This window comes from Silurus aristotelis (assembly GCF_946808225.1).
Source record: "Silurus aristotelis genome assembly, chromosome: 2".
Classification (NCBI taxonomy): Eukaryota; Metazoa; Chordata; class Actinopteri; order Siluriformes; family Siluridae; genus Silurus; species Silurus aristotelis.
Window position 1 is genome coordinate 24,875,384 of NC_139575.1, and position 18,462 is coordinate 24,893,845.

Here is an 18,462-nt window from a genome sequence, read left to right on the forward strand (position 1 = left end):
TTGTAAAATATAAATGATGAAATCTTTCGAGCGTCAGATAAGTTGAGAAAGATCAAATAGATTGTAGCATAAATGAGATAGCGAGTAGGAGGTAACCCAGGGTAGTGTTTAGTGAAAGGAGGGAAAAAATCCTAGGTAATATAATGGTAAGTTGTGAAAGTCCTTTTCATAGAATCAGATCCTTTTAACAAGCACAAATGTGAGTTTTTTATTTTTATAGAAAAGACTGAACACTGTCACCTCCTCCAGTCTCACCCTCAACACTGGGGTTCCTCAGGGATGTGTAATGTCCTGTCTCCTATACTTGTTTTTCACCCATGATTGCATACAAACAGCTTTGATAAGTTTGTAGATGACACCAGGTAGTAGGTCTGATCAGGGGTAACGTTGAGACGGCCTACAGGGAGGAGATCCGGCACCTAATAGCATGGTGTGAGGACAATAACAAGGAACGAGTCGGCAATCACGAGTCGGCAATCACGTTCATGCTCCCATTCACATTGTGAGCGTGTACCCAGCCTTAAGTTTCTTCGGAGTCTATATCTCTAAGGATCTCACTTCGTCTCTGAACTCTTGTTTCTGTCTTCAGGTGCTGGCTGTTACTGCACTAAACAGCTGATCATCATAAAATGTCAAAATACACTATAATTGTCACTTTCGGGTTTTTTTTTTGCACTGCTTATCCACTATGCATTTTTGCACCATCCATAACTTGTTTATTACCACACTACTGTATATTCCACCCGTATTTATTCTATATATGCTGTATTATACAACATTCATACTTGTACATAACTATATAATGTCATTTGAGCATGTTATCTCCCAACATCTATGCACAATCTTCGCACAGTGTATTGTATATTACTATATATACATATATTATCACCTTATGCACCTTCTGTACATTATGTACCCTTACTACATGCTATTTATTTCTTGTAAATATTTCACTTATGCACTTCTGGTTAGATGCTAACTGCATTTCATTGCCTCTGTACATGTACCTTGCACAATGACAATAAAGTTGAATCTAATCTAATCTGATCCAATCCAATCTAATTTAATGTACAAGCAATTGTCTGCAACAAACAGGTGTATTTCTGAAAAGTAAATGTACAAAATACCTGCTTAGATATTTCACTAGTAAAGTTGAAAAATTATTTTTACATTTCCACTTGGGTAAAAGTACAGAATTACTTGCATGTAAATGCACTTAAATATAATAAAACTAAAAGAACTGATCTATTACAACTATATTTTAATAATTGATGCATTACAATATTCCATTCTTCTGCAAATTAAACCTTAATAAGGAGAGAGTTTCCAACTGTTAGACACATAGTGTGAGAACCCTTACCAACTTTTTGTGAGACTTTTGGCTTATGGATGTGGTCTTGCAACAGGTTAACATTTAGTACATTATATGTGCTAAATTATAATACATGCTTGTACATGTGACAATATATTAGTTACATGTGCAATTACTTTATAACTATTATTGTAGTCTGACTTTTCTGCCAGCTGCTTTTCAGTGCTGCTAACATTTACATTTCATTAATATTTAACTTTATATATATATATATATATATATATATATATATATATATATATATATATATATATATATATATATAATTTTTTTTTATTTAATCTTTGTTTTGATCTTTTACTTTGACCAACTGCAACCAAACAATTTCCCCAAGAAATCAATAAAGTATTCTGATTCTGATAATATATTTTTAATTCAAAGTAGTGATGCTTCTAAAATATTGTGGAGTAAAAAGCGAGATATTACACTAAAATGTAGTGAATAAAACGTTTCCCAAAATGAAAATCCTCTGAGGAAACATATTTGAGTACAGTTATAAAGTAAAAATACTTAGTTACTGTCCACCACTGGCGGCTTCACTAAAAGCCCTGACTTCTCATTAGACTTGACCTGATTCTCTTTACTATAAACCCTCTAAACACCTAGTAATAGAGTAATTACAAAGCTGTTTATTCTTTTCAGATGCTTTTCACAGTGACCTTCTGTCCATACCACTAATATTTATCTGCTAAACTGATGAAAAAACATATGCTTGCTTTCCACTGCTGAGGTGAGCAAAACACTTCAAGACATTGTGCAAATAAACACATCATATTCGATTACTGTATCCCAGATTATACCACCTACAGGTTTCATTATAAGCAATAAAGATGGCTTTTATTAACTTGGTTTAAAACATTTTTACACCCTGAGGAATAAAGACCAAACCAGATCCACTGTCCCTCCTGTGAATAAATGCTTTAATTAAAATCATATTAAAATATAAAATGTTATAAGACACTTCTTCTACTTCAAAAGCCAACACTGGTTAAAGTGTAAACATCACACAACACACATTGGTTAGTTATGGCCAAAGGTTGAAATAATCACAAAAGGGGCACTTTATTTTACATAAGTTTATTAAATCAAATCAAATTAAATTTTATGCAAGAGGTTGACTTTTTATTTTTATTATTTGATTTATTATTTTTTTTTAAATGGTTTCAATTATTTTAGGAGAAATCAATTAATTAATAATTCACTCAAATGTACAGTTCTAATATTCACAGTTAATGTAAATTGCAGTCCTTGCGTTGCAGTGCTACAGTTCCTAATGATGTAATAAAACTTCTGTTTCTGACATAAAACTGGCTTATTTTTATTATAAACATAGATACACATTACTTCTGTACAGAAGGATGCATTACGTTTGTAGCAAACAATTCTTGCATAATTCAATCATTATGAAAGTTTTTATGATTTATAACACTAGACCGGGTTGAATTTCCAGATTTATTCTGGCCAAAGCAATAAAGAAATTAGTTGTTGATGATTCATGATAATAAGTTATTATAACAATGTAATAGGCAGAGTTACTGACTATACTTTTTACTCAAGTTAAAGTAAGGAAGTTTGGATTCTGACATATACTGAAGTAAAAAGTAGACTTTACTACTACCTGTTTTAGTGTCACACTGGTAACTGGATCTCACATCATATTAATATTGAGGCTGACAATCGATTAAAATATTTAATTGCGATTAATCGCGTGATTGTCATGAGTTAACTTAATATTTATCTCAACTTAATCCCACATAATTATCTGTTCTAAATGTTCCTTAAATCGATATTTACCAGGTTTTTAATACTCTAATCAACATTGGCATGGACAAACATGGATGCTTTACGCAATAGTATGTTGATTATCAGTGAAACCAAACTCTGAAGCATGAAGACAAATATTCTTGTAAATGTTTTAAAGTAATTATAGTGTTTAAAATTAGGTAAATAATTTATGAGGATATTATAGTTATGAGGAAAAATGCCAGCAAACCTGCCGGTGCTTTTGTCGAACCCGAGAGGATTAATTGTCGGATGTGTGAATCATGGCGGATTTTGGTGCTGATTTGAGACTCAACAAATCAGTAAAGCGTAAAATGTTTGCTAATTAAAAATTATTTTTCGGTAAAGTTTATTTATTTATTATTTATTATCTGAGTAAAAACCCAGCCATTATGGATGCACAAGCCAGTGCACTCTTAGTGCCGGTCCCAAGCCCGGGTAAATGGGGAGGGTTGCGTTAGGAAGGGCATCCAGCGTAAAATATGCGACAAATCAAATATGCGGATCACAAATGAGAATTTCATACCGGATCGGTCGAGGCCCGGGTTAACAACGACCGCCACAGGTAGCGTTAGCCGACAGGGTACCGGTGGAATTTGGGCTACTGTTGGCCGAAGGAGGAGAAGGAGAGAAGGAAGACAGAGACGCCAGGGAAAGGAGCAGTGTAGGACAGTGGAGGTTCAGGTTGGAACTTTAAATGTTGGTACTATGACGGGTAAAGGGAGAGAGGTAGCTGATATGATGGAGAGGAGAAAGGTAGATATGCTGTGTGTTCAGGAGACCAAGTGGAAAGGGATTAAGGCCAGGAACATTGGAGGTGGGTTTAAACTGTTTTATCATGGTGTGGATGGAAAGAGGAATGGTGTAGGGGTGATTCTGAAGGAAGAGTACAGTAAGAGTGTAGTGGAGGTGAAGAGAGTTTCTGATAGGGTGATGATCGTGAAGGTGGAAGTTGAAGGGATGATGATGTCATCAGTGCCTATGCTCCACAAGTTGGCTGTGAGATGGAGGAGAAGGAAAGATTCTGGAGTGAATTAGATGAAGTGGTAGATGGTGTACCTAAGAAAGAACGATTGGTGATTGGGGCAGACTTTAATGGGCATGTAAGTGAAGGGAACAAAGGTGATGAGGAGGTGATGGGTAGGTATGGTTTTAAGGAGAGGAATGTGGAAGGGCAGATGGTGGTAGATTTTGCTAAAAGGATGGAAATGGCAGTGGTGAACACTTATTTTAAGAAGAAGGAGGATCATAGGGTGACGTATAAGAGTGGAGGAAGGTGCACACAGGTGGACTATGTGCTATGCAGGAGATGCAACCTAAAGGAGATTGGAGACTGTAAGGTGTTGGCAGGGGACAGTGTAGCTAGACAGCATCGGATGGTGGTCTGTAGGATGGTTTTGGAGGCGAAGAAGAAGAGGAGGAGAGTGAGGACTGAAAGAAGAATAAGATGGTGGAAACTGAAGGAGGAAGAGTGTAGTGTGAGGTTCAGGGAAGAGGTCAGACAGAGGCTCAGTAGTGTTAAGGAGGTGTTGGATGATTGGGCAACTACTGCAGGAGTGATGAGGGAGGCAGCTAGAAAAGTACTTGGTGTGACATCTGGAAATAGAAAGCAAGACAAGGAGACGTGGTGGTGGAATGAGGAAGTGCAGGAGAGCATAAGGAGAAAGAGGTTGGCAAAACAGAAGTGGGACAGACAGAGTGATGAGAAAAGTAGGCAGGAGTACAAGGAGATGCGGCAGCAGGTTAAGAGGGATGTGGCGAGAGCCAAGGAAAAGGCATATGAGGAGCTGTATGAGAGGTTGGACACTAAGGAAGGAGAAAAGGATTTGTACCGATTGGCCAGGCAGAGGGACCGAGCTGGAAAGGATGTACTGCAAGTTAGAGCAGTAAAGGATGGAGAGGGAAATGTGTTGACTAGTGAGGAGAGTGTGTTGAGAAGGTGGAGGGAGTATTTTGAGCAGCTGATGAATGAGGAAAATCAGAGAGAGAGAAGGTTGGATGATGTGGAGTTGGTGAAGCAGGAAGTGGATAGGATTAGTAAGGAGGAAGTGAGAGCAGCGATTAAGAGGATGAAGAATAGAAAGTCGGTTGGACCAGATGACATACCAGTAGAAGCGTGGAGATGTTTAGGAGAGATGGCAGTGGAGTTTTTGACCAGATTGTTTAACAGGATTTTGGAAGGTAAGAAGATGCCTGAGGAATGGAGAAGAAGTGTGCTGGTACCGATCTTTAAGCATAAAGGAGATGTGCAGTCTTGCAGTAACTACAGGGGAATTAAGTTGATCAGTCACACCATGAAGTTATGGGAAAGAGTAGTGGAAGCCAGGCTGAGAGAAGAGGTGACCATCTGTGAGCAACAGTATGGTTTCATGCCGAGGAAGAACACCACAGATGCCTTATTTGCATTAAGAATGTTGATGAAGAAGTATAGAGAAGGACAGAAGGAATTGCATTGTGTATTTGTGGATTTAGAGAAGGCGTACGACAGGGTGCCAAGAGAGGAGTTGTGGTATTGTATAAGGAAGTCAGGTGTGTCAGAGAAGTATGTGAGGGTGGTGCAGGACATGTATGAGGACAGTGTGACGGCAGTGAAGTGTGCAGTAGGAACGACAGACTGGTTCAGGGTGAAGGTTGGACTGCATCAAGGATCGGCCCTGAGCCCTTTCCTGTTTGCAGTGGTGATGGACAGGTTGACGGACGAGGTCAAACAGGAGTCTCCCTGGACTATGATGTTTGCGGATGATATTGTGATTTGTTGTGAGAGTAGGGAGCAGGTTGAGAAGAGCCTGAAGAGGTGGAGATATGCGCTGGAGAGAAGGGGAATGAAACTCAGTAGGAGTAAGACAGAGTACATGTGTGTGAATGAGAGGGAGGGCAGTGGAGTGGTGCGGTTGCAGGGAGAAGAGCTGGAGAAGGTGGAGGAATTCAGGTACCTGGGTTCAACAGTGCAAAGTAATGGAGAGTGTGTTAGAGAAGTGAAGAAAAGAGTGCAGGCAGGGTGGAGTGGGTGGAGAAGAGTGACAGGAGTGATTTGTGATAGTAGGTATCTGCAAAAATGAAAGGGAAAGTTTATAGGTCTGTGGTGAGACCTGCAATGTTGTATGGATTAGAGACAGTGGCATTGAGTAAAAGACAGGAGGTGGAGCTGGAGGTAGCAGAGCTGAAGATGTTGAGGTTTTCGTTGGGAGTGACGAGGATGGATAAGATCAGAAATGAGTTTATTAGAGGGACAGCGCATATAGGATGTTTTGGTGACAAGGTGAGGGAGGCGAGATTAAGATGGTTTGGACATGTGCAGAGGAGGGACATGAATTATATTGGTAGAAGAATGCTGAGGATGGAGCCACCAGGTAGGAGGAAAAGAGGAAGGCCAAGGAGGAGGTTCATGGATGTGGTGAGGGAAGACATGCAGCTAGTTGGTGTAAAAGAGGCAGATGTAGAGGACAGGGTGGTATGGAGACAGATGATCCGCTGTGGCGACCCCTAATGGGAGCAGCCGAAAAAAGAAGAAGATTTATTATCTGAGTAAAGAAAGGACATAGTGAATAAATGTGTGTTGCACTGAAGGTTTCGATTTCGCATCTTTTATATTTATTTATATAATTTTTTTTTTACAAAAATGGTCAAACAGAAATGTACGCTGCATTAATCGGGCGTTAATAAAACCAGTGCTGTTAAAATTAATTTGCTTTTTGACAGCCCTAATTAATATATTAATACAAATTTTGTTACCTAATGAAGGTATTCAGACTGAACATCCACCATATAGAACACAAGCAGAGAAAAGTTGATGATGATCAGGTGATCAGTAATGTCTCTGTTCTCAATCATGTTTACATCACTGACTCCCTCTGTCTCATCCACATTAACCCCATACTTCTTGTGGCCTTTTGCATCCACGTGTTGTTAGCTTCATAAACTAGTCTATGTCTGTGGTGTGTGATAGATAGGAAATTATACACCAGCGGATTGAAAAAGGTTGATAGGCTTAAAACAGCGCTCAATTTGAAGAAAAAAATATTGACATTGTACCATATAGATTAAAACTAAAGTAACGAATCTGTTACTACCCAAATCTGATAATAGGTATATAGCAGGTGAAATAATATGAGATGAAATACTGAGAAAAAAAAGAAACTATTTTTGTATATATTTTAGAGTAGCCAATGTGCAGTTTGTGTAGCAGTACAGATTTGCTGTCCTCTGAAAATAACTCAACATACAGCCATTATTGTCTAAATAGCTGGCAACAAAAATTAGTACAACCTAAGTGATTACAGCTATACATCATGTAACTATGCAAAGCCACACGTTCTATTCATCATGTTAATGGTTTTGTCTGCTTGAAAGGACCATACAAATGTGTGTATATTGTATTAAAGCAGTTAAAATTTGGTTCTTTGAGTACAATTCTCTCATACTGACCACTGGATGTTCAACAAGACACTTCTTGGTAAAGAACTCTGAGGATTTGAGAATTAAAATTGTTGATCTCCACCAAGATGGCCAAGGCTATAAAAAGATAGATAACACCCTGAATTAAAGTACAGTGGCCAGGGTCATACGGAGGTCATTCCACTCGGAACAGGTCATGCAAGGGTCCATTATAGAAGTTGAGTTCTCGTGCATCAGGTGCAGAAGCTGCTTCAAAAAAAAAGACACGAGTGCTGCCAGCATTGCTTTAGAGGTTGTAGAAGTAGAAGGTCGGCTTGTCAGTGCACAGATCATATGCCGCACACTGCAACAAGTCTGTTTGCAGGGCCGTCTTCCCAGAAGAAAACCAGTTTGCTAAAGACAACCTGTCCAAGAGCATGAATTCCTGGAACCATGTACTGTGGTCTGATGAGACTAAGATAAACGTGTTTGGCTCAGATGGTGTCCAGCATGTGTGGTGAAGCCATGGTGAGGACTAGCAAGAAAATTGTGTCTTGAATACAGTCAAGCATGGTGGTGGAAGCAACATGATTTATGGCTGCATGAGTACTGCTGGTACTGGGGAGCTCCAGTTCATTCAGGGAAACATGGATTCCAACACGTGACATTTTAAAGCAGAACATGATGCTCTCTTTTCGGAAACTGAACTGAACGATAGTTTTCCAACATGAAAATGACCCCAAACACACCAGCAAGATGACAACTGCCTTGCTGCAGAAGCTGAAGGTGAAGGTAATGGAGTGGCAAAGTATGTCTCCAGACCTAAACTATATAGAGCACCTGTGGAGCATCCTCAAACAGAAGGTGGAGAAGCGCCATGTGTCCAACATCCAGCAGCTCCGTAATGTCATTATGGAGGAGTGGAAGAGGATCCCAGCAACAACCTGTGCAGCACTGATGAATTCCATTCCCAGGAGGATTGAGACAGTGCTAGATAACAATAGTGCTCAGACAAAATATTGACATTTTGGACACAGTTTTGACATGTGTGTACCCTTTTTTTTGCCAGTTATTTAGACAATAATAGCTGTATGTTGAGTTATTTTTCAGACAACTTCAATTTGCTGCAATATAATAATAACAATAATAATAATAATAATAAAAAATAATAATAATATAATGATGATGATAATAATAATAATAATAATAATAATAATAATAATTATTAACAGGTTATTAATAATAATTGTAGCTGCTTCCGTTAGGGGTCGCCACAGCGGCTCATCCGTATTTATACTACCCTGTCCTCTACATCTGACTCATTTAAACCTGCATGTCCTCCCTCACCACATCCATAAACCTCTTTCTTGGTCTTACTCTTCTCCTACTTGGCGGCTCCAACCTCAGCATTCTACTACCGATGTACCCTATGTCCCTCCTCTGCACATGTCCAAAAAATCTCAATCTCGCCTCCCTCTAAACCATACATCACAGGTCTCACCACAGTCCTATAAACTTTCCCTTCACTCTTTTAGATACCCTTCTATCACAAATCACTCCTGCCACTCTTCTCCACCCACTCCACCCTGCCTGCACTCTTTTCTTCTCTAACACACTCTCTATTACTTTGCACTGGCCAATCTGTATAAATCATTTTCTCCCTCCTTAGTGTCAAACTTCTCATATGCCTTTTCCTTGGCTTTCGCCACATCCTTCTTCACCTGCGGCCACATCTCCTTGTACTCCTGCCTACTTTTCCAAATTCTGTTTCACCAACCTCTTTCTCCTCATGCTTTCCTGCACTTCCTCATTTCACCACCACATCTCATTGTCCTCCTTTCTTTTTCCAGATGCACCCAAGTACCTTCCTAATTGTCTCCCTAATAATAATAATAATATTAATAATAATAATATTAATAATAATAATAATATTAATAATAATAATAATACCAGCCTAAAATAATAAGAATTTCTTTTTAAATGTGTAAATATATATGGACCTGACTGTATATTACTACGTGATCTGACATGGGCAGCATGATGGTGCTTTTTCACTGTTGCAATTCCATTGTCCATGGTAAGATCCTAAGCACAGGTTACTGTTTTCCCTGTGTCTGCGTGGGTTTCCTCCTGGTTCTCCGCTTTCCTCCCACATCCCAAAATCCAGTGGCGGGCCATGCATTTGGTACCTGGGTCTTCAGTGGGGACTTACCCGACTTAATCCACCTCTTAATACCACCACTATCACGTAGCGATTATAGAAACCATCGATACTATACAAACCCTTTCCCGGTCTGAGACAAGCTAGCTAGCTTCAGGGTTGGGCGATCTCTCCTCACGATGTCTAGCTTTTCTGAAAAATGGATTTTTAAGTATGTCCAAAACCAAATAAATTTCTCTTCCTCTGTAGGGATAAAAAGTCTAACTCAGATGTATTAATGTGTGCAGAACTACACATGTGTTTTGCCAGTTGAACTTGGCTGTAACAGTCTCCCTCTGACCAGCCAATAAAAAAAAAATGCTGACGCTATTCTGGGCCAGCTAGCTGCCCTGTGAGGCGAATATGAAATCTGATTAGGTAAAGAAACAGACCCATTGGTAATATTCTCAATGGTAAAAAGATCCAGCAGTACAGACTTTGTAAGCCCTGGGCAGATAAGATTTACATGGCAGCACACAGAGGCTGAAATCTGATTGAACTAAAAAATCGAACCACATACACGTACTAGAAGCAGTGCATCAAAGAAAAACGCTACAAAATAAAAAGAATAGACTGTTGGGAATAAATTAATACAATTTCATGGAACAAATATTAGAATTTAGGTTGTAAATGTAAATCAGTGCTTCTGATAGTGTTTAGGCCAGCAGAGAAGGTTTTGCTGGCCCTGACCGCCCGCCACTGGCAAAATCATGAGTGGGTGAATTCACTATAATAAATTGCTCCTGGGTGAATGGCTGTTGCGTATATGCGTGTAAAAGGTAGGATTCGCTTTAACCCTGACTTGTATAAAGCAGTTACTGAAGATAAAAGCATATAAATGAAACAAAAGAACATACCCAACAGCAATGAGGCTTGTGTGAGAATGGCAGTTAATTTTCTCCCGCTTTACTGCTAGAAATGCTCCCAATTATAATCATATTTGCTGCAACAGAAGGCTAATGAATATTGCAAAACACTGACAGGCTGTGAGAGGTGATCGGCAAACATGAAATAACTATAGTTATTCTTTGTCGTGTCATGAACAAAAAAAAGAAATCACTAAGCCGGAGACTACCCTGTTTCTTGAAAGCACTCATCGGCCCCTGCAAGGAAAGGTGTCACAACCTCCCCTACAGTTAAAAGTAACACCGAACAATAAAACCCCTGCAGGTAAGGACTGATGGAGTTGTGTTATTTCACAAGTAGCTGAGCAAATCACTTTGGCAGCGGCCAATTGGACAGTCCAAGGAGTTGTTAGGATTGTTCTGGAAGAGTCGTGGCCTCTTAGTGGCAGAAGGGTGTATCACAAATTAGGCTGCACTCTTCTCTGCAGTGCGTTTTTTTTCTTTTCTTTTTTTTTTGCTATTTGCACGTAGGTCAAACAAATGAGGCCAGTCAGGCACCCTGGCCCACATGTATTTTTTTGAACATTCCACTCTGCTCTGTGACAGGCAGACTCACATGCACCGTCACAGACACTTACTTTGGTACCCTTTCAGGCACCCAAAATAGTATACACCAGGTGGTCTGGGGATACTGTAGGTAGGAAGGTAGGAGACACTTTATCAACCCCAGAGTCAGAGTGTCTAGAGTATCTAGATCTGGGTCAGTTTGACTGAACACCCTGCAAAAGGCATAGCCCACAAACAGACTAGTTCAGACCTATTTAGTTGGTAGTGTGGTTTCTTAAAACACACAAACAATTCGGTTTTTTTTTTTTTTTTTTATCTGCACAGGATTGCAACCTGGAATTATCTACATAACCCTCAATTGCACATTCAGAGCATTATATATGAATAATAATTATATGGGTATAATAGCTGTCATTGGGGTTGGAATTTGCATGTCCTGTGAACAGCATTTAAACAGGCAAAAAAAGAGAAAAATATTTCAGAACCAGCAGATTGAAGACTGATGCTGGAGGCATTTCTCAACATTCGTGCCTCTTTTAATAGCAGAATACCAGAAGAGGGCAGTAACATTGTACAGCTGAACAAGCAGTGACTTATGGACTTCTACAGCTGGTGTCCTGACTTCACTGGCTCATGGTTTGAGCTGGTAATTTGATCGTGGTGGTTGCATGCATCATCAACCGCCAGCTCCACCTCCTGTCTTTTAGTCAATGCCACTGTCTCTAAACCATAAAACATCGCAGGTCTCACCACATTCCTATAAACTTTCCACTTTTCTCCACCCACTCCACCCTACCTGCACTCTTTTCTTTACTTCTCTAACACACTCTCCATTACTTTGCACTGTTGACCACAGTTACTTAAACCCATCCACCTTCACCACCATTTCTCCCTGCAACCGCAACACTTTACTGCCCTCCCCCTCATTCACACACATGTACTCTGTCTTACTCCTACTGACTTTCATTCCCCTTCTCTCCAGTGTGTACCGTCACCTCTCCAGGCTCTTCTCCACCTGCTCACTACTCTCACCACAAATCACAATATCATTTGCAAACATCATAGTCCATGGAGGCTCCTGTCTGTCCTCGTCCGCCAACCTGTCCATCACCACTGCAAACAGGAAAGGGCTCAGAGCCAATCCTTGATGCAGTCCAACCTTCACCTTGAACCAGTCTGTTGTTCCTACTGCACACTTCACTGCACACACTGTCCTCATACATGTCCTGCACCACCCTCACATACTTCTCTGACACACCAGACTTCCTCATACAATACCACAACGCCTCTCTCAGCACCCTGTCGTACGCTTTCTCTAAATCCACAAACACACAATGCAACACTTTATCAACATTTTCAAATCAAATATTATATATATACACACACACACAGTACAGACCAAAAGTTTGGACACACCTTCTCATTCAAAGAGTTTTCTTTATTTTCATGACTATGAAAATTGTAGATTCACACTGAAGGCATCAAAACTATGAATTAACACATGTGGAATTATATATGGAATTATATACATAACAAAAAAGTGTGAAACAACTGAAAAATGTCATATTCTAGGTTCTTCAAAGTAGCCACCTTTTGCTTTGATTACTGCTTTGCACACTCTTGGCATTCTCTTGATGAGCTTCAAGAGGTAGTCACCTGAAATGGTCTTCTAACAGTCTTGAAGGAGTTCCCCGAGAGATGCTTGGCACTTGTTGGCCCTTTTACCTTCACTCTGCGGTCCAGCTCACCCCTAAACCATCTCGATTGGGTTCAGGTCCGGTGACTGTGGAGGCCAGGTCATCTGGCGCAGCACCCCATCACTCTCCTTCTTGGTCAAATAGCCCTTGATGCCTTCAGTGTGACTCTACAATTTTCATAGTCATGAAAATAAAGAAAACTCTTTGAATGAGAATGTGTGTCCAAACTTTTGGTCTGTACTGTAAGTATTTGAACACCCTGCTATTTTGCAAGTTCTCCCACTTAGAAATCATGGAGGGGTCTGAAATTGTCATCGTCGGTGCATGTCCACTGTGAGAGACATAATCTAAAAAAAAAATCCAGAAATCACAATATATGATTTTGAAACTATTTATTTGTATGATACAGGTGCAAATAAGTATTTGAACACCTGTCTATCAGCTAGAATTCTGACCCTCAAAGACCTGTTAGTCTGCCTTTAGAATGTCCACCTCCACTACATTTATTATCCCAAAATAGATGCACCTGTTTGAGGTCGTTAGCTGCATAAAGACACCTGTCCACCCCATACAATCAGTAAGAATCCAACTACCAACATGGCCAAGACCAAAGAGCTGTCCAAAGACACTAAAGACAAAATTGTACACCTCCACAAGGCTGGAAAGGGCTACGGGGAAATTGCCAAGCAGCTTGGTGAAAAAAGGTCCACTGTTGGAGCAATCATTAGAAAATAGAAGAAGCTAAACATGACTGTCAATCTCCCTCGGACTGGGGCTCCATGCAAGATCTCACCTCGTGGGGTCTCAATGATCCTAAGGAAGGTGAGAAATCAGCCCAGAACTATACGGGAGGAGCTGGTCAATGACCTGAAAAGAGCTGGGACCACTGTTTCCAAGGTTACTGTTGGTAATACACTAAGACGTCATGGTTTGAAATCATGCATGGCACGGAAGGTTCCCCTGCTTAAACCAGCACGTGTCCAGGCACGTATTAAGTTTGCCAATAACCATTTGGATGATCCAGAGGAGTCATGGGAGAAAGTCATGTGGTCAGATGAGACCAAAATAGAACTTTTGGGTCATAATTCCACTAAACGTGTTTGGAGGAAGAAGAATGATGAGTACCATCCCAAGAACACCATCCCTAATGTGAAGCATGGGGGTGGTAGCATCATGCTTTGGGGGTGTTTTCCTGCACATGGGACAGGGCGACTGCACTGTGTTAAGGAGAGGATGACCGGGGCCATGTATTGCAAAATTTTGGGGAACAACCTCCTTCCCTCAGTTAGAGCATTGAGGATGGGTCGAGGCTGGGTCTTCCAACTTGACAATGACCCGAAGCACACAGCCAGGATAACCAAGGAGTGGCTCTGTAAGAAGCATATCATGGTTCTGGCGTGGCCTAGCCAGTCTCCAGACCTAAACCCAATAGAGAATCTTTGGAGGGAGCTCAAACTCCGTGTTTCTCAGGACAGGCCAGAAACCTGACTGATCTAGAGAAGATCTGTGTGGAGGAGTGGGCCAAAATCCCTCCTGCAGTGTGTGCAAACCTGGTGAAAAACTACAGGAAACGTTTGACCTTTGTAATTGCAAACAAAGACTACTGTACCTAATATTAACATTGACTTTCTCAGGTGTTCAAATACTTATCTGCAGCTGTATCATACAAATAAATAGTTTAAAAAATCATACATTGTGATTTCCGGATTTTTTTTTTAGATTATGTCTCTCACAGTGGACATGCACCTACGATGACAATTTCATACCCCTCCATGATTTCTAAGTGGGAGAACTTGCAAAATAGCAGGGTGTTCAAATACTTATTTTCCTCACTGTTTATATACTGTATATATAATGTTGCGGTGCTCTTCCTCGGCATGAAACCATATTGTTGCTCACAGATGGTCACTTCTTCTCTCAGCCTGGCTCTGTCCCATAACTTCATGGTTGATTCAACTTTATTTCCCTGTAGTTACTGCAGGTCAGCACATCTCCCTTATTCTAAAAAAACTGGTACCAGCACACTCCTTCTCCATTCCTCAGGCATCCTCTCACCTTCCAAAATCTTGTTAAACAATCTTGTTAAAAACTCCACTGCTATCTCTCCCAAACATTTCCCGTGTTATCTACCCTCAATTGCACATTCAGAGCATTATATATGAATAATAATTATATGGGTACAATAGCTGTCCTTGTTTGTGGAATTTGCATGTCCTGTGAACAGCATTTAAACAGGCAAAAAATATTTCTGAATCAGCAGATTGAGGACGGATACTAGAGGCATTTCTCAACATTCGCATCTCTTTTAATAGCAGAATACCAGAAGAGGGCAGTAACATTGTACAGCTGAACATGCAGCGACTTATGGACTCCTACAGCTGGTGTCCGGACTTCACTGGCTCATGGTTTGAGCTGGTAATTTGATCGTGGTATTTGCACACATCATCAATCACAAATGGATGAGTCTACGACAGAGGTGAATGGCGAATGGCTAAATCAAAATGCAGCGCAGTGCATCTCTGCAAAGGCATGAGCACTGGCGCACTTATAGAGTAAGGTATACATTATTTAGGAGAGGCCTGTAGGTAGTACAGATTTATTTTGAATTTACTGTAGGCATATTGAGCCCATTTTGTGTTCAGTGCTTTGAAGATGAAACAAATGAATTATTTAATACGAGAGAAAAGAGAATTGCGTGGCAAAAACATACACTGCTTTTTTCGTACCCCAGGGGTTATAAATATGGACAAATATGCAAATGATCTGCATAAACAGTAACACAAATTGTAGTGGTGTATTTATGGATATGGCTTCAAGGCTGCCATTCAAGGCATAAAAAAACATAATCATAAAAATTATTATTGATGAATAATGCATTATATCTTGCAAAAAAGCTGGAGAAGTAGAACATATAGAGTTATGGGCTATGTTTTCCTTAAATAACCAGAATTTATTGTGTTATCAAAGTTATGTCATTTAACTTTCTTTCTGTGTTTATGGTCCTTGTTTGTGGCAGAAAAATGCAGCTACAACTGGCAGAGTAAGCACTAATATTTTTTTATTTTTTTAATTAGTCTCATTTAGAAGACTGCAAACTGCCTGGGCACTTGCCATTTTGGTTCTTCTTATTGCGTTAGAAGGACTGTAGGGACACGGTGTAATTAATCTTATTTTAGTCATAGTCACAATTAATTAAACCTAATTTACTAAAATGTAACAATTCGCTGACGTGGCTTATTGATCATTATTGATTCGGTTGAATTGATGGATGAATGCATACAGTTCTGTCCATCCATCCATCCATTCACCCATCCATCCATTCATCTATCTATCTATCAATCTTCCTTACATTTCCCAAAAACATGCTGATAGTTGACTTACCTAGACACAGGAATTCTGAGCTCAGAATTATTTCACGTTTTGGACCTCTGTGTGTTTCACTGAAAGTAAAAATGTTGACTGTATTGTCTAAACAAATAATACCCGATGCCATATGCAGCTATGTTGAGTTGACATCGCTCATTGAACTTTCCATATCCTGATATGGAATAATTCTTTTTTGACAATTTTCAAATACTGACTGTGATTCAAATTGGGTTAAGAATGTAACAGGGCAAAAAAGACCAAATTACGCTTTCCATATAATCAAGATTTACTCAGAACTCATCAGCAAAAATATACCTAACGAATAAGACTAAGATCTTGTTTAAAAATACAGGAGCTGTGGCAGAAGTATGTCAGAGAATTGTCGCACTTTCAGAAACACAAGTTAGTTAGAATGTGAATCAGCTGGAGCTCTGATAGCTCTGCACCATATTCCCTTCCCAGTTATAGCTTTCATGCATGATTTCACATGACAAATTGGTGACAGTGATGTTTCCCCTCCTTCGTTGGTTGTTTGTTTGCATGTTTTCTTTCTCTGTGTTAATGCTGTTAAACAGTTTACTGTCACATTATTTTGCATGCCCATTAATCTGTAGCTAAAGAAAATGTAAACAAACCCAATATTAATATTTTTCCACTACACCCATGTTACATGTGAGAGTTAGTGCTATCTCTTACAATTCCCCCACAGCCCATTTAAAGTTCTTAATGGAAAAACAGCACAGCATGAGCCATAACATTTAACCATCTGCCTAATATTGGAAATTGTAGTTTAGTAGTTACGGCTCTTCGGAATTTCACTGTGCTTTAATGGATATGTGATAAGTAGAATTCCGTTTAACTTTACCCTTTAAAGGTGTTCGAGGCCTGTAAATACTTAAATGTATCAATAAGCTCATTGTAAGTCGCTCTAAAGAAGGGTGTCGGACAAATGCCATAAATGTAAATGTGTATGTTCCCCTTGTGCAGCTGAACTATAAAGGCATGGACTCTACAAGACCTCTAAAGGTGTGATCTTGTGTCTTGCAAAAAGACGTAAGCCGTAGATCCAGCTGGTCCATTGACTGCGCTTGTTTGTCCAGCACATCCCACAGATGCTCCATGTGTTATATATGTTGTCAGTCTTGCTAAAAGGAGCCACTGCCATTAGGTAAGTGGTAAGTCAAAGTAACATTCATATGAATGCTGGACCCAAGATTTTTCAAAAGATCATCGCCCAGATCATCACATCCACCTCCGCCTTCTTTTCATACTGATTGGTGTGCATACTCTTAATGTCCACTTTCCATCCACCCAGTATCTCATTGGCTTTTCACCAGGCACTATGGCTTCGCATTGATTATTTTATTAATTACTGATGATCTCTACTGTTTAGTACCATATGGTCACCTATTTTAATGCCTCCTCATTTCACCCACATAAACATCACATTATTTTCCTATTTTGATCTCCCTTTAGTCCCACATGTCTAGTTGCAGCAATACTGTATATCCTATTACGAGCGCCATAGTGTTCAATTATTGTGTAAAAAACACAGCTATGGTACCAGTTTAGAGATAAAAAAAAACAAAAAAAAACACATTGACTAGTATTGTAGCAGTTAAAGTCGAGCAACACAATGAAATGGGACTGGGAGAAATGTCTTCAGGCTGCAGCTGGACCCATCTCATTGAATCTGGTTTAGCTCGTTTTCATCGGCAATGATTAATTTCTCCTTCTAGCCTCGTTTATAATCACCACGCAGCAGCATTAGCGCTTTTCTTCCCTCCATGCCTCCCTCAATCACACACAGTAATGTGGTATAATTCAGAACCAGTCATTTTAAATGTATGATTTCACCAAGGCATCTGGCAGCAGTGCAAGGAGGTTCTGCCAGTGCACTGTGTATGTGTGTGTTGCTCAGCGGGTACACACTGCACCAGCAGCCATGTGTAACAGAGTGCCTGTGCCAAGCTGAGCTGCTGTAGGCCACAGTCATCAATGGATTCAGGAGCACATACACAGACACACACACACACACCAATTTTCTGATTGTCAGCAGAAAATTCCTCCAGCCTACAGGCAATGAACCATGATTTCATCATGTGCACTAGCCCCACCTTCCCTACAGCTTTCTCGTCACTGACATGAAACAAGGCGCCATTACCAGAGCGAAAGTGTGCAAGCAGCCCTTAGGCTCTGCAATGAATATCTTAAGAGGCCTTCTGGATTTTACACCAGTGCTGTTTTAGTGCCGTTATT

The 18,462-nt window shown here is 40.0% G+C and overlaps 2 protein-coding genes across 3 annotated transcripts in view; one reads left to right on the forward strand and one right to left on the reverse strand.

Annotated features, from left to right (window-relative positions):
• Nucleotides 1-18,462, reverse strand: part of syt2b (synaptotagmin IIb) — a 59,709-nt gene that overhangs the window by 35,074 nt on the left and 6,173 nt on the right. The gene's annotated exons all lie outside the window — the stretch shown is intronic.
• LOC310737330 (uncharacterized protein) overlaps nucleotides 3,883-18,462 on the forward strand; it is a gene marked incomplete at its 3' end in the record, with an annotated part of 188,975 nt that continues 174,395 nt past the window's right edge. The window contains exon 1 of the mRNA XM_083561630.1: nucleotides 3,883-4,041. The remainder of the gene's footprint in view (nucleotides 4,042-18,462) is intronic.